The following is an 8,868-nucleotide window of genomic DNA, read 5'->3' as shown; positions in this document are numbered from 1 at the left end:
GCCAAGTCCATCCTCTGCGCCAAGGGTTGCTGGGGAGGCTCGCGCTGGCCCGCTTGCCCCCGGCAGGGGGCTCGAGGCCGGTGCCTTCTCTACCACCTTGAGGGCTTTTGCAAAGGTGCTAGGTGACGCAACCTCACCACCTGAAGACGAGGCCGGGGCTGGGGTCACCCAGCCGCCGGTGATGACCAACGGTGGAGTCCTTGCCACGCCAGCTACGCTCTAGGCTAGGGCGCGAAGAAGTGACGCTAAGAAAGCTGGATCAAGGCCCCAGGCCGGCGTGTCCGCCTCCGGAGCGGGTCCCGGTCCCCGCGCTGCGGTCCAGCAAATGGAGCTCAGGATCGATGGTGAGCCGGTGGCCGACGGGCCGCACCTCAGGAGATCTCGCCTCTCCAGCCGAGGGGATCCTGCAGATGAGGTACTTACTCGTCTTTGGCAATGTATTTCCTCTATTTCAACGGCCGGTAGGCGCCACCATTGTAGCTTGGAGGCACCTTCCTCTTGTGGAGTGCCCCGAAATTCGGGCGAAGCTGGCCGAAGCCGTGGGTGCGATCGCCGCCGCCTGGGGCAGTTGGCGGGGCTCCTGAGGTGACGACCTCGGGAGCATCAGGCTGTGTCGACCCCTCGGTCTCTGCCTTAGGACAGCTCGCCTGAGCCTCGGGGGTTTCCGCCTTAGGAGCCTCGGACCGCGCCGGCCCCACGGCCGCTGCCTTGGGATAGCTCGCCCAAGCCCCAGGAGCCGCCACCTCGGGGGCCACGACCGACGTTGCTTCCTTAGTGGCCGCTTTGCTGGCGTTCGATGGTGCTTGCCTACCTGCACCTGCTTCTGGGGCGAGCGCTGAGGAGACAACAAGTAGAGGAACCACAAGGACGGGGTTCTCGCAAGGCCCTTCAAGGCCAACTGGGCACAATCCTCATTCGTCGAAAGAGGGCATCTGCCTGACGAACTCCACCTTGTTCGAGTAACAGTACAAGAGGCAACCCTCCTCGGACAGATTGGCTGGCGCTGGGTCGCCCGTCAGGAGCTCGAGCACTGTACGCCGTGCCTCGGGAGGAAGAGCAGACGCATGAAGCCTCATGGGGTCCCCGTAGCCGGAGAAAGTCCACATCGGCCGAGAATGACGCTGAAGAGGAGCAATGCGGCACCAGATGAATTCCTTCAACACCATGGGCGCAATCACCCCGAGATCCTTCAACCTAGTCAGTCGGCCAAACGTGGGCGAGCCGCTGGTCGACGAGCCTCGCATGCACCCAGCCAGAGGTTGGGATGACCGGTGCCCGTGGGAGCAAGAGAAGGGGGGAGAGCGCGCCGGCGTCCACAAACAACCACAGTTTCCGGAAACCGCTAACCGGTGAGAGCTTGAAATCAATTCCCGAGTTGGCCGTCACCGCCACGACCTGAAAGGTCACGCACCCCGAGTGCTGGCGGTCATGGGTCAGATGAAGGGAGAAGAAATGGCGAAGCAAGGCCACGAAAGGGGCGATGCCCACCATGGCCTCGCAGACGAAGGTGAAGACAACAAGGAGTATGATAGATTGGGGATCCAGATGCAGCGCATGGATTTGGTAATGCGAGAGCACATCGTTGAAGAGAGCAGAGAAAGGGGGAATCAGGCCGGCCCAGAGGGCATGAAAATGAATGGGGATCTCAGTGGCTGTAAGATCAATCGCGGCGCGGGAGCCAGGCCAAGCCACCGTCGCCCCCACTCATTGTAATTTGAGGCGAGCGCTAGCCGAACCTTGTACATCGCTTCCTGGTTGACCACCACCGACCGCTCAATGACATGCTCGAAGGCCGGCAAAGGCTCAGCCGGAGCACGGCCGATCATCTTCTTGTTCCTTGCAGACTTCAGCGCCATGGCGACAAGAAGGAGCTGAGAAGGTGGAGGGGCTGAGGGGGCTCACGGCAAGCAATGAAGATGGAGATGAGCCGATGACGACGACCACCAAGCTTGGCGAATATCAAGGCTGCATGGGGAAGTGGGGGCACCCACGTCCCATCAATCGCCATGCGTCGATCAAGGCCGCAGGCGGTTGGGGCCCACGGCGCTCCGCACTTACCTCCTGGCTTCGCCCCGAAGCCAATTCGAGCGCGCCTTGGGCCCGGGGGCTACTGTCGGCATTCTGGGACCGGGGGTGCCCAGACTTGCCTGCCTGCGGCCCGTGGCGTGGATGTTGGGGAACGTAGCAGAAATTCAAAAAATTTCCTACGTGTCACCAAGATCTATCTATGGAGAAACCAGCAACGAGGGGAAGGAGAGTGCATCCACCTCGGGCCCCGTGCCCCGAAACCCTAGATCCGATCTGAGGGTTGTTTTTTTCTCTCTAAGTCTCAGAATTTTTAGTTCATATGCTCATGTTCGAGGCCCCGTAACTTTGCATCTGTAGCTCCTATTTGGGCATATAGCATATCAAAATGTTCATCTCAGATAGTACATCATTTCATTCCATTGCATCATTTTCATTAGAGTTCATCTTGATGCCCGAAATGCTGTTAGAAGAGGGCTACTTGAGTTAATTGTCAGATCTGTTACTCCGTTTAGCACTTTTTTCATTTTCGCCATGATTATTGTGTGCATGATATGCCCGTGAGTTCTTCATATGTTTTGTTAAGGGTTTTGTCATCTATCCAGAGGTGCAACCCATGTATTTTTAGGATGTGTGTGGTGACTTGTGCAAGCTTGCAAAGTGGTGCACTTGCTAATTCTGTTTTCAGGGACTTAGTAATTTCACTAAGTCCTGGGATTGTTTAGTTCATGATGCCATATGTTCTTGTTGTTTCCTAGTGATCCGTGCCTCTTTTGAGGATGATCAGTTAGGGAGTTTTTTTAATATTGTAGTGCTCTATCCATCCATGTCTTTGTTTCGAATTATGGAGCACCCTAGCTTGAGTCAATCGAGCTCTACTTTTGCTTCGTTGTGAATCTGGGCAGATCGTCAACTTGTTTGCGATTTTGCCGATGTTATTGTAGTTGATCCGTGCATGCTATGCTATTGTTCTTGCCATGTCTAGCTTGTATTTTGTGCCTTCTTGATGGGTGTATGCTTTTCTTGCCATGACTTGCACCGTGGTGAGTGCATCGAGTTCGTAAACATGCCTTCGTGAGTTATGTTTCAGCATGTCCCAGTTTTCACTAAGTCTGAAAACTGATTATGTTTTTGCTATGTTCGTGTGCTTGTTAGTATATTTTGTGATCCCTTTTGGCTCAAGGTCACTAAGGGACTTTTGTTAAGCTTTTTGAGTAGCTCCATGCCATGTCTTTCTTTGTCATGTTCAGGTCCTGTAGCATGTTGTTTTGTTGCTCCGAAGAGGGCTATATGATCTGAAATTCCAGACAAGTGTTAATTTCACCAAGTCTGAGATCTGTTTTACCATTTGCATTTTTGCCATGCTTGTTTGAACCTCCTAATGGATGAATTGGCCGTAGCTCAGTGCTAGAATTTTGTTAAGAATCTTGTGTGCATCCCTGCCATGTATTTTGTTGTCATGTTTGGTGGCTGTAGCATGTCCATCTCATTGCATTTATATGCCTACTTGCTGTAAATCGCAGACCGGTGTCATATTTGAATCGCTTGCCATTTCCAAACCGTAACTCCGATTCCGGCGTTCTTTATATCGTTTTCAAGCGATTTCATCTCATATTTCCAGTGGCACCCTTGGAATTCCAAGTTGAGGCCAGGTTCATGTATTTCCTGTCATATCTTGCATTTTGCATCCCGCATCGCATCCCGCATAGCATATCATCATTTCATCATATTGCTTGTTCTTGCACGAGGTTGATTGTATCCTTGTTGCTTGTTTGTCTTGTTTGGGTAGAGCTGGGAGACAAGTTCGCTAACTAGGAGCCCGTTGATTTTGCTTTTGAGGATCCAGTCAACTCTGACAACTGTGCAGGCAAGATGATCATGCCCTCGAAATCACTACTATCTTTGCTATGCTAGTTTGCTCGCTCTTTTGCTATGCCATTGCTACGATGCCTACCACTTGCTTGCAAGCCTCCCAAATTGCCATGTCAAACCTCTAACCCACCATTGTCCTAGCAAACCGTTGATTGGCTATGTTACCGCTTTGCTCAGCCCCTCTTATAGCGTTGCTAGTTGTAGGTGAAGATCGGAGGCCGTTCCTTGTTGGAACATCTTTTATTTAGTTGTTGGGATATCATTATATTACCATGTTATCTTAATGCATCTATATACTTGGTAAAGGGTGGAAGGCTCGGCCTCTCGCCTAGTGTTTTGTTCCACTCTTGCCGCCCTAGTTTCCGTCATATCGGTGTTATGTTCCCGGATTTTTGCGTTCCTTACGCGGTTGGGTTATAATGGGAACCCCTTGATAGTTCGCCTTGATTAAAGCTTTTCCAGCAATGCCCAACATTGGTCTTACCGTTTGCCACCTAGCCTTTTCTTTCCCTTGGGTTCTGCAGACTCAAGGGTCATCTTATTTTAACCCCCCGGGCCAGTGCTCCTCTGAGTGTTGGTCCGATCGAGTAGACTGCGGGGCCACCTCGGGGCAACTTGAGGGTTGGTTTTACTCGTAGGATGTCTCATCTGAGTGTGCCCTGAGAAAGAGATATGTGCATCTCCTATCGGGATTTGTCGGCACATTCGGGCGGTGTTGCTGGTCTTGTTTTAACCTGTCGAAGTGTCTTGAGTTACTGAGATACCGAGTCTGATCGGAACGTCTTGGGAGGAGGTCTATTCCTTCGTTGACCGTGAGAGCTTGTCATGGGCTAAGTTGGGACTCCCCTGCAGGGATTGAACTTTCGAAAGCCATGCCCGCGGTTATGGGCAGATGGGAATTTGTTAATGTCCGGTTGTAGATAACTTGAACCTTAATTAAATTAAAATGAATCAACTGAGTGTGTTACCGTGATGGCCTCTTCTCGGCGGAGTCCGGGAAGTGGACACGGTGTTGGAGTAATGTTTGCGCAGGTTGTTCTCTAGTTTCTCGCTCGTGCTTTGCCTCCTCTTCTCGCTCTCTTTTGCGAATAAGTTAGCCACCATACTTGCTAGTCGCTTGCTGCAGCTCCACTCATATTTTACCTTGCCTTACCTATAAGCTCAAATAGTCTTGATCGCGAGGGTGCGAGATTGCTGAGTCCCTGTGGCTCACAGATTACTATTACACCAGATGCAGGGCCTGATGATTCCACTCCAGGAGACGCATGTGAGCTCAAGTGGGAGTTCGACGAAGACTCTCAATGATACTATGTTTCCTTTCCCGATGATCAGTAATGGTGCCCAGTTGGGGGTGATTGGGACCGTGTCGCATGTTGGGTTCTCTTTTATTTTGGCGCCGTAGTCAGGCCATGAGTGTTTTGATGATGTAATGTTATTTATGTACTTGATTGACGTGGCGAGTGTAAGCCAACTCTGTTATCTCCCCTTTATTACTTATGTTACATGGGATGTTGTGAAGATTGCCTAACTTGCGACATATGCCTTCAATGCGATTATGTCTCTAAGTCGTGCCTCGACACGTGGGAGCTATAGTCGCATCGAGGGTGTTACACCCTTCTTGAAACTAGTGGTTTCACCAACCATCAACAATTGATGCTCCTTCTTGATTTCTACTTTTGTGGTGTAAAACATCGCGAATATCTCAAGGATCATCATATATGTCCCTGATATATTATAGTTCATCACGAAGCTCTAGCAGCTTGGTGGTAATGAGTTCGGAGAAACATCACTATCTCATTTGGAAGATCAACTCCCACTCGATTCAAATGATTGTTGTACTCAGACAATCTGAGCACAAGCTCAACAATTGAGCTTTTCTCCCTTAGTTTGCAGGTTAAGAAAATCGTCGGAGGTCTTATACCTCTTGACGTGGGCACGAGCCTGAAATCCCAATTTCAGCCCTCGAAGCATCTCATATGTTTCGCGACGTTTCAAAACGTCTTCAGTACCTCAACTCTAAACCGTTTAACTGAACTATCACGTAGTTATCAAAATGTGTATGTTAGATGTTCGCAACATCCACAGACGACGTTCGAGGTTCAGCACACTGAGCGGTGCATTAAGGACATAAGCCTTCTATGAAGCAATGAGGACAATCCTCAGTTTACGGACCTAGTCCGCATAATTGCTACTACCAACTTTCAACTAAATTTTCTCTAGGAACATATCTAAACAGTAGAACTTAAGCGCGAGTTATGACATAATTTGCAAAGATCTTTTTGACTATGTTCAGGATAATTAAGTTCATCTTATGAACTCCCACTCAGATAGACATCCCTCTAGTCATCTAAGTGATTACATGATCCGGGTCAACTAGGCCGTGTCCGATCATCACGTGAGACGGACTAGTCATCATCGGTGAACATATTCATGTTGATCGTATCTACCATACGACTCATGCTCGACCTTTCGGTCTCTTGTGTTCCGAGGCCATGTCTGTACATGCTAGGCTCGTCAAGTCAACCTAAGTGTTTCACGTGTGTAAATCTGTCTTACACCCGTTGTATGTGAACGTTAGAATCTATCACACCCGATCATCACGTGGTGCTTCGAAACAACGAACTGTCGCAACGGTGCACAGTTAGGGGGAACACCTTCTTGGAATTATTATGAGGGATCATCTTATTTACTACCGTCGTTCTAAGTAAACAAGATGCAAAAACATGATAAACATCACATGCAATCAAATAATAGTGACATGATATGGCCAATATCATATAGCTCCTTTGATCTCCATCTTGGGGCTCCATGATCATCTTGTCACCGGCATGACACCATGATCTCCATCATCATGATCTCCATCATCGTGTCTCCATGAAGTTGCTCGCCAACTATTACTTCTACTACTACAGCTAACGGTTAGCAATAAAGTAAAGTAATTACATGACGTTTATGTTGACACGCAGGTCATAAATAAATTAAGACAACTCCTATGGCTCCTGCCGGTTGTCATACTCATCGACATGCAAGTCGTGATTCCTATTACAAGAACATGATCAATCTCATACAAGAACATGATCAATCTCATAAATAAATTAAGACAACTCCTATGGCTCCTGCCGGTTGTCATACTCATCGACATGCAAGTCGTGATTCCTATTACAAGAACATGATCAATCTCATACATTTGGCCATATCACATCACATAGCATACCCTGCAAAAACAAGTTAGACGTCCTCTAATTGTTGTTTGCATGTTTTACGTGTCTGCTATGGGTTTCTAGCAAGAACGTTTCTTACATACGCAAAAACCACAACATGATATGCCAATTGCTATTTACCCTTCATACGGACCCTTTTCATCGAATCCGATCCGACTAAAGTGGGAGAGACAGACACCCGCTAGCCACCTTATGCAACTAGTGCATGTCAGTCGGTGGAACCAGTCTCACGTAAGAGTACGTGTAAGGTCGGTCCGGGCCGCATCATCCCACAATGCCGCCGAATCAAGATTGGACTAGTAACGGTAAGCATATTGAACAAAATCAACGCCCACAACTACTTTGTGTTCTACTCGTGCAAAGAATCTACGCAATAGACCTACCTCTGATACCACTGTTGGGGAACGTAGCAGAAATTCAAAAAATTTCCTACGTGTCACCAAGATCTATCTATGGAGAAACCAGCAACGAGGGGAAGGAGAGTGCATCTACATACCCTTGTAGATCGCTATGCGGAAGCGTTCAAGAGAACGGGGTTGAAGGAGTCGTACTCGTCGTGATCCAAATCACCGGAGATCCTAGTGTCGAACGGACGGCACCTCCGCGTTCAACACACGTACAGCCCGACGACGTCTCCCATGCCTTGATGCAGCAAGGAGAGAGGGAGAGGTTGAGGAAGACTCCATCCAGCAGCAGCACAACGGCGTGGTGGTGGTGGAGGAGCGTGGTACTCCAGCAGGGCTTCGCCAAGCACCGCAAGACACGAGGAGGGAGAGGGGTAGGGCTGCGCCAAGAAGGAGAGAAACTCTTGTATGATGGGCAGCCCAAACCTCAAGTATATATAGGGGAAGGGGAGGGGCTGCGCCCCACCTAGGGTTTCCACCCCTAGGGGTGGCGGCCAGCCTAGATCCCATCTAAGGGGGCGGCCAAGGGGGGAGAGAGGGGGGCGCACCACTAGGTGGGCCTTAGGCCCATCTGAGCCTAGGGTTTGCCCCCTTCCACTCTCCCTTGCACCTTGGGCCTTGGTGGGGGGGCGCACCAGCCCACCTGGGGCTGGTCCCCACCCACACTTGGCCCATGCAGCCCTCCGGGGCTGGTGGCCCCACTTGGTGGACCCCCGGGACCCTCCCGGTGGTCCCGGTACGTTACCGATAAACCCCGAAACTTTTCCGGCGACCAAAACTGGACTTCCCATATATAAATCTTTACCTCCGGACCATTCCGGAACTCCTCGTGACGTCCGGGATCTCATCCGGGACTCCGAGCAACATTCGGTAACCACGTATATCTATTCCTTATAACCCTAGCGTCATCGAACCTTAAGTGTGTAGACCCTACGGGTTCGGGAACCATGCAGACATGACCGAGACGTTCTCCGGTCAATAACCAACAGCGGGATCTGGATACCCATGTTGGTTCCCACATGTTCCACGATGATCTCATCGGATGAACCACGATGTCGAGGATTCGATCAATCCCGTATACAATTCCCTTCATCTAGCGGTATTGTACTTGCCCGAGATTCGATCGTCGGTATCCCGATACCTTGTTCAATCTCGTTACCGGCAAGTCTCTTTACTCGTTCGGTAACACATCATCCCTTGATCAACTCCTTGATCACATTGTGCACATTACGATGATGTCCTACCGAGTGGGCCCAGAGATACCTCTCCGTCACACGGAGTGACAAATCCCAGTCTCGATTCGTGCCAACCCAACAGACACTTTCGGAGATACCTGTAGTGTACCT

This window comes from Triticum urartu, chromosome 3A (assembly GCF_056163025.1).
Source record: "Triticum urartu cultivar PI428250 chromosome 3A, HENAU_Tu73, whole genome shotgun sequence".
In the NCBI taxonomy this organism is placed as follows: Eukaryota; Viridiplantae; Streptophyta; class Magnoliopsida; order Poales; family Poaceae; genus Triticum; species Triticum urartu.
This window is presented reverse-complemented; position numbering follows the sequence as displayed.